This window comes from Neolamprologus brichardi, chromosome 3 (genome assembly GCF_056152115.1).
Source record: "Neolamprologus brichardi isolate AB-2024 chromosome 3, ASM5615211v1, whole genome shotgun sequence".
In the NCBI taxonomy this organism is placed as follows: domain Eukaryota; kingdom Metazoa; phylum Chordata; class Actinopteri; order Cichliformes; family Cichlidae; genus Neolamprologus; species Neolamprologus brichardi.
In genome coordinates this window covers 57,496,142-57,503,599 of record NC_142106.1, presented here as the reverse complement: position 1 = coordinate 57,503,599, position 7,458 = coordinate 57,496,142, and positions in this window count along the sequence as shown.

Sequence of the window (7,458 nt, the reverse complement as noted above, 5' to 3'; positions counted from 1 at the left end):
AGTAACCTTCCCAACACTGAAATGGGCTGACATATCCTGAGCATAACCATGTATAATATCCACTGAAGTTAAAAAGAGGTGCTTTGCAACATTAAACTGCAGTGTGCCAAATAAAAAAGTCAAATACGTATTTTTCGGACCATAAACTGCACGGGATTATAAGACACATTAAGCGAAACAAAGCAGTCAGATAAATCAAACGTTATTCAATTCATTGTTCTTGCTTCCTCCACTTCTGTACCATTGATTCATTAATGCTGTATCCTATCACAGCGGCTCTATTCCCATGTTGTTGCAGTATATTAATGACTAACCTTGTATTGTGGATGGATTATCTCAGTTGTTCTCCTGACTGAAGTTTGGTCCGTTTACAGCATCCTGCCATGCGATTGCATTTGTCGCTAACCATCAGGAACCTTCATGTTAACTTTTATCGAGTGGAAAAGTGTTAGCGTTCATCCTCCAGCTTCACTGTTTATGTTATGCTAACACAGCTGTGTAGCTAGCGATCACGTAGCACATCATTATATACCAGCTAGCCCAACTTCAGTAACCCTACAAACGTCACTGCTGTTTATTTTCCTGTCTCCATTTATGTTGGAAGTGATAGCAGAGCTTTACGTTTGAATTTTTTCAGAAATCTCTCAATCATAACATGCTACATCATGTTTAGGTAACTAGCAAAACTAGCGAGCTAACTTCCGCTAACTTCCTGCTAACTTCTATCTCCGTTAAATGTAATGAATTCTTTTTTCATGGATGCCTGGACGTTAAACTAAATAGTTACACCTGGTAAAGTAGCAATCCTGATCATTTCATTAAAGGTGAAAGAATTTAGACAGTTTTAAACTCTCAGTGATGTTCGTTTGACTTTGGGACTTTAAAGGACGGAGTTTAGGACCCAGATTCCTCCCAGATTTACAAGCACCTTAGTCTGACAAATACGGCAATAACGACGGCCCGCTTGCATGTTCTACAAAAAAAGTGCTTTTTTGTGTATCTGACGGACAAACACCAAACCAGTTAAGCTGCACCATTTTTACAAAACAATTCTGGCTCATCCTTTTCACTCAACAATCTACTTTCCCCATTCACATTCTCCGTTACCGTGCATTCTCCATGCTATTTCGGCACTGCGCATGTGTGTTTTACCCATATTCTATCGCGATATGTCATTTTCTTATCGTTGCCTTGCTTTCTACCGGTATTATCGTGAACGGTATAATATGGCCCAGCCCTATCCCCAATGTCTCTTTTCTTTTTTCAAATATAAATCTGTTATCTCGGTGTGGCCAGAACAACATGGTGAACCCAAAATACAGGCAAAGGTGAGGGAACTGAATATTACTAGACGTGAAGGCTTTATTTACACACAGTAACTTGACACTTTTGATTTACACCAATATGAACCTGTCAAGGAAGTCCCGGAGGACGTCGTTAACTAATCTTGAAACATTGCGGGAGCATTAGTTAACCCAGGCGGCATGACCAAATACTTGTAGTCCCCCAATGGCATGTTTAAAACGGTCTTCCACTTGTCTGCCTGATTGATCTGGAAAAAGTGGTAAGCGTTGCGGAGGTGGCGCTGTGAAATGGCCTGAAAGCAGAGCTAATGAGGTAATAGGTACTTATTCTTGATGGTAATATCACTGAGGACCCTGAAGTAAATGCATGGCCAGAGAGAGCCATCATTTTCCCTCTCTAAAAAGAAGTTCCAACTTGAGATGACAATTGTTGGATTATGCCTGCGCCGAGGGATTCCTTAATGTACTTTTCCATAGCCGCACACTCAGGTCTAGACAGGTTATGCAGCCAGCTAGAAGGCTGGGTGGAGCCAGAGAGTAGTTCTATGGTACAGTCATGTGGTCTGTGAGGTGGCAGTGAAAGCGCTTTACTTTTGCTAAATACTTCCTGAAGATCATGACATTTGGTGGGCACAGAGGAGAGAGCTAAAACAGTCTCAGTGTTGGTTGACGGTTCCACCCTCTGACCTGACCAGTCTAAGTGTGGGTTATGTAATTCTAGCCAAGGAAACCCGGGTATGAGTGGTTTGTGAGGTGCATGAAAAGCAAAAAAGGTGTTTTCTTGTGATTGCCAGGGGTGACAGGCTCTGTGCGGTGAGTTATGTGAGGGGACACTCGGTTATTTAATGACTTAGTGAGAATGGGCGGATTGAGGGCGCATAGAGGGATGTTTAACTGTCTCGCTAACTCAGACTCCATAAGGTTCTGATTGAACAAGAGCCTGAAAGGCCTGGTTAACTAGCACAGAGACTTGGATTTGCAATCTGGGTTTTTTTTGTTTGTGTGAGTATCCTCCACCCTTATCCCTGAACTTACCAGTGGGCAGACCCTGGTGTGGAATCGAAAACATACAGGTTCATCGCGAGAAGCAAGCTGATCTTTCATGGTTTGATTTAATGACTGAAAAAAATACAGCGGACGGTGGTTAGCACTGTTGCCGCACAGCAAGAAGGTCCTGAGCAAAAGTCTTTACAAACTCAACCAGGAAATCATCATGCGAGCAGAAAGAAAGAGGATGAGCAGATAGGTAAGCAAGAGAAACCCGCAAGCGTCCCAGGTTTCCAGAGAAGGTTCAGGTACCTGAAATGGGATGTAATTCAATTCAATTCAATTTTATTTATATAGCGCCAAATCACAACAACAGTCACCTCAATGCGCTTTATATTGTACAGTAGATCGTACAGTAATAGATACAGAGAAAAACCCAACAATCATATGACCCCCTATGAGCAAGAACTTTGGCGACAGTGGGAAGGAAAAACTCCCTTTTAACAGGAAGAAATGTTTGGTGTCAAAGCACAGATCCATCCAGTCTCTGTATTTCAGCTTATTTTCTTTATACACACATTTAACAGGAACAGTTTCAGACAGCTAGTGTTTACCTGACATTACCTGCATACCTCACAGTTTGCAGGTAATGGGCATAATAATTACTGAACAGAGACGTCCTGCTGTGAACTTTGTTGCTGTGGATCTAAAATGTAAAAATACATCTGAGAAGATTTCTAATCATGATTTTATCAGCGTGCTTTATGAAATCATCCAATCAAAATAAAGTTGGCCTTTAGGGAGAGAGGGGCTTTAAAGGGGAATGAGCCAAAGCAGCTTTTAGACAGAAAATGAAACGAGAGTCTGCACCAAGTCCAGGATGTGATACATTATTTATAAGTACATTTACAGTAATCACACATATTAGAATTAATAAAGTGACCAGCAGTACTGTAGTAACTGCAATACTGCAGTACTCACAGGCCTGTGCCAGCAGACACTGAACTACTGTCACTAAATTAAGCTGCTCTTCACTGGTTTCCATTTACATACATTGGAATAATTGTGTTTAATTTGAAATATTTTTCTTCTGTTACACTTAAATTCTTGAACTTTTTTTATTTAATTGTGCATTGTAGTGTACTCATTTGTACACATTTGATTACCTAGGTTCAACATATAAAGAGATTTTATTTGATAATAAATATTATTTTTTTGTTGTTCTTGCTATTTTTTCAGGCTGAGCAGCTGTAACCTGTCAGAGAAAGGCTGTACAGATTTGTTGTCAGATGTCAGGTCCCAGTCCTGTAGTCTGAGAGAGCTGGACCTGAGCACCAACACCCTGAATGATTCAGCAGTAAAGCTTCTGTCTGCTGTAGTGGAGAGTCCACACGCCAAACTGAATGTTCTGAGGTCTGACCGATTTGTATTCTTTTTTCTTTTGTTTGTTTTGTTTTTAACTGAGAAAATAAATCCAGCAATTTAAACAGTAAAGGTAAACTTGATCAATTTACTGTTGTTTTGTACCACATCTGCTCAGCATAAAACAACAAGGATTCTTAAAATATAAGATTAGTTATTGCACCCTGATTACACTTTAACATCAGTCTTTGTTCATGTTTTCATTTTCAGACTCAACATCTGTGAACTTTTAGCGAAAAACTGTGAAGCTGTGTCCTCAATGCTCAGCTCTCAGTCCTCTACTCTGACAGAGCTGGACCTGAGTATCAAAAATGTGCAAGATTCAGGAGTGACGTTTCTGTCTGCTGGACTACAAAGTTTAAAGTGTAAACTAAATACTCTGAGGTCAGATCAATTGACATTTTGTTTTTTTAAAATGAACCAATTAAACATTTTATTCAAGGCTTCCGGTTCCGGCGCTCGTGGGGATGTCAACCTAGTAAGAGAGCTCTCGACTGAAACTTATTAAAACTGCCCCAAGTAAATTAATATACTATCTAAGTGCACATAAAGAGGAAAAAGGGGGCTAAATTACGTCCAGAAAGAACAAAAAAGCTAAGAAGTTAACGTTCAAAAACGTGGAAGATGACAACGTGCAGCTAACAGAAGAGGCTAACGTTAGCCCCTATGGGGCTAGCCGAGGCCACTCTCCCACCTCCTGAAAAAACTGAGAGGCATTGGGAGAGAGGTGAAAGAATTTCGAAAAGACACGAAAGCGCAACTGCTGGAAATAAGGGGTGAGTTGGATAAAGCCAATGCGCGGCTTAACGATGTGGAAACCAGGGTTGCTGAACACGAAGATAAGCTCCAGAACACAGACGAGATTTTGTCTGAGATACTAACAATGCAATTCAATTTTATTTATATAGTGCCAAATCACAACAAAAGTCACCTCAAGGCGCTTCATAGATAAAGAGTAAAACCCAACAATCATATGAACCCCCTATGAGCAAGCACTTTGGCGACAGTGGGAAGGAAAAACTCCCTTTTAAAAGGAAGAAACCTCCGGCAGAACCAGGCTCAGGGACGGGCGGGGCCATCTACTGTGATTGGTTGGGGTGAGAGAAGGAAGACAGGATAAAGACATGCTGTGGAAGAGAGACAGAGGTTAATAACAGATATGATTCAGTGCAGAGAGGTCTATTAATACATAGTGAGTGAGAAAGGTGACTGGAAAGGAAAAACTCAATGCATCATGGGAATCCCCCGGCAGCCTACGTCTATTGCAGCATAACTAAGGGAGGATTCAGGGTCACCTGGTCCAGCCCTAACTATATGCTTTAGCAAAAAGGAAAGTTTGAAGCCTAATCTTAAAAGTAGAGACAGTGTCTGTCTCCTGAATCCAAACTGGAAGCTGGTTCCACAGGAGAGGGGCCTGAAAACTGAAGGCTCTGCCTCCCATTCTACTTTTAAATACTCTAGGAACAACAAGTAGGCCTGCAGTGTGAGAGCGAAGTGCTCTAATAGGGTGATATGGTACTACAAGGTCATTAAGATAAGATGGGGCCTGATTATTTAAGACCTTGTATGTGAGGAGCAGGATTTTGAATTCTGGATTTAACAGGAAGCCAATGAAGGGAAGCCAAAACAGGAGAAATCTGCTCTCTCTTTCTAGTCCCTGTCAGTACTCTTGCTGCAGCATTTTGGATTAACTGAAGGCTTTTAAGTGAGTTTTTTGGACATCCTGCTTATAATAATGAATTACAATAGTCCAGCCTGGAAGTAATAAATGCATGAACTAGTTTTTCAGCATCACTCTGAGACAGGATATTTCTAATTTTAGAGATGTTGCGCAAATGGAAGAAAGCATGCACGAAAAGTTTCAAACAGAACTAACATCACTGGAGGCTTACTCGAGGAGGGAGTCACTCAGACTGTACGGGGTGCCGGAGGGAGCAGAACCAGGAGCTCCATCTATGGCCCACTTTGTGGAGAAGCTACTCTGGGAGAATCTCGCCATCCCACCATCAACACCGTTACAAATTCAGAGAGCACACAGAGTGTTATCGTTACTCCCTCCAGACGGCTCCCAACCCAGATCGATCCTGGTAAAATTCCTGTGCTTCACGGTTAAAGAAGAAGTGCTGAGGCTCGCTTGGCAAAAGAAAGGTTTTATGCTGAATTCCAGCAAGATCAACCTCGACCACGATTTCCCCCCTGAGATCATGGCATTGAGGAAGGAGTATGCAGAGGCACGAAAGGTCCTAAAAGAGAAGAATCTACGGTTTAGGACCCTCTACTCAGCGCGCCTTAAGGTTTTTTTCGAAGAAGGACCGAAAACCTACAACACGGTGGAGGAGGCAACAGCTGACCTGGCGAGTCGGGGCCTGCAGGTAAAGGTGATTACACCACCAGCCACCCCCAGAGAAAAACTACAAAGATACCCGCTGTGGCGGGGAGTTGGTGGTCGGCGTCCGCGTCAGATCCGAGGAGCTGCGGGATATAGAGAGAAGCTGCAAGTATATACAGACATGAAGAGAACTAATTTAATGTTATGTATTAGCTATGGACAACATGGTGAATTATGGTTACTGTCGAGCTAAAATGGGTGGGGCTTCTCGTGCTGTGAGTGCCGTCGCAGTGGAAGGCCCCCTAACTCAGGGAGTAATAAGGGGTTTCCCTTCAAGTTGTGAGGGTGTCAGTGGAAGTGCTCCACTGTCAGAAGCCAGCCTAGGAGCTTTCAAGCTCCAGTTATATTCAAATGTTTTCAGTTCATTCCTGACTTTTTTCACTTGTTACTGTTTTAAGAGGGAGGCAACCCCCTCTTAAAACAGTGCTATTGAGTTTATGCGCTGTGGTAACTTAATATATCTTTATGGGAAGTGAGTCAGTGAAAGTAATCTCTTTTAATGTTAACGGGGTTCCGAACGTGATTAAGATGAATAAGATACCGTCCAGACTCAGGAAGGAGAAGGCCCAGATTGCATTACTTCAGGAGACACACATGAACCAAGTAGATCACTTGAGATTGAAAAGAAAGGGTTTTAAATATGTATTCTCCTCTTCCGTTAAGTCCAAACACAAGAGGGGTGTGGCTACACTTATCTCTGGTACACTTAACTATGAACATATCTCAGAACTCTGTGTCGAGGAAGGCAGATTTGTTAGAATAACAGAAAGGATAGAGGGGTCTGAAATCACAATATTAAATGTTTATGCTAGAGATTGGCTATTCTATAGGAATATGTTTGATTTAATGGTGGATTCTCAGGGGATAGTTGTCTGTGGGGGGGGGGGGGGGGGGGGGGGGGTTAACTTTAGACTTGACCCTAAACTAGACTCCTCCACCCCGACCAACCAGGTAACAGCACTTACTAGAAAATTCAATTCATGGTAGAGATGGGGATAATAGATGTATGGAGGGATTGCTACGCATCTACCAGAGATTTCACTCATTACTCTTGTTCATTTAAAGTGTATGCAAGGCTGGACTACTTTTTCATGTTTAAAGTTGATAGGTTTAGGGTCAGGGACTGTGACTGTGACATATTAACAAGAGATCTAACTGACCACAGTCCTATCTCTCTATCTTTGCAGGTGGCTAGGAAAAAATGTACCACACTGTGGAAATTTAACTCGCACCTTAATGATCCTGCCATAGTTTCCAAATTAAAGATAGACATTAAAGAATTTCTAGATGTTAATGACACAGGGGAGGTATCTCCAACTATTCTTTGGGATACGCTCAAAGCGGTAATGAGAGGTA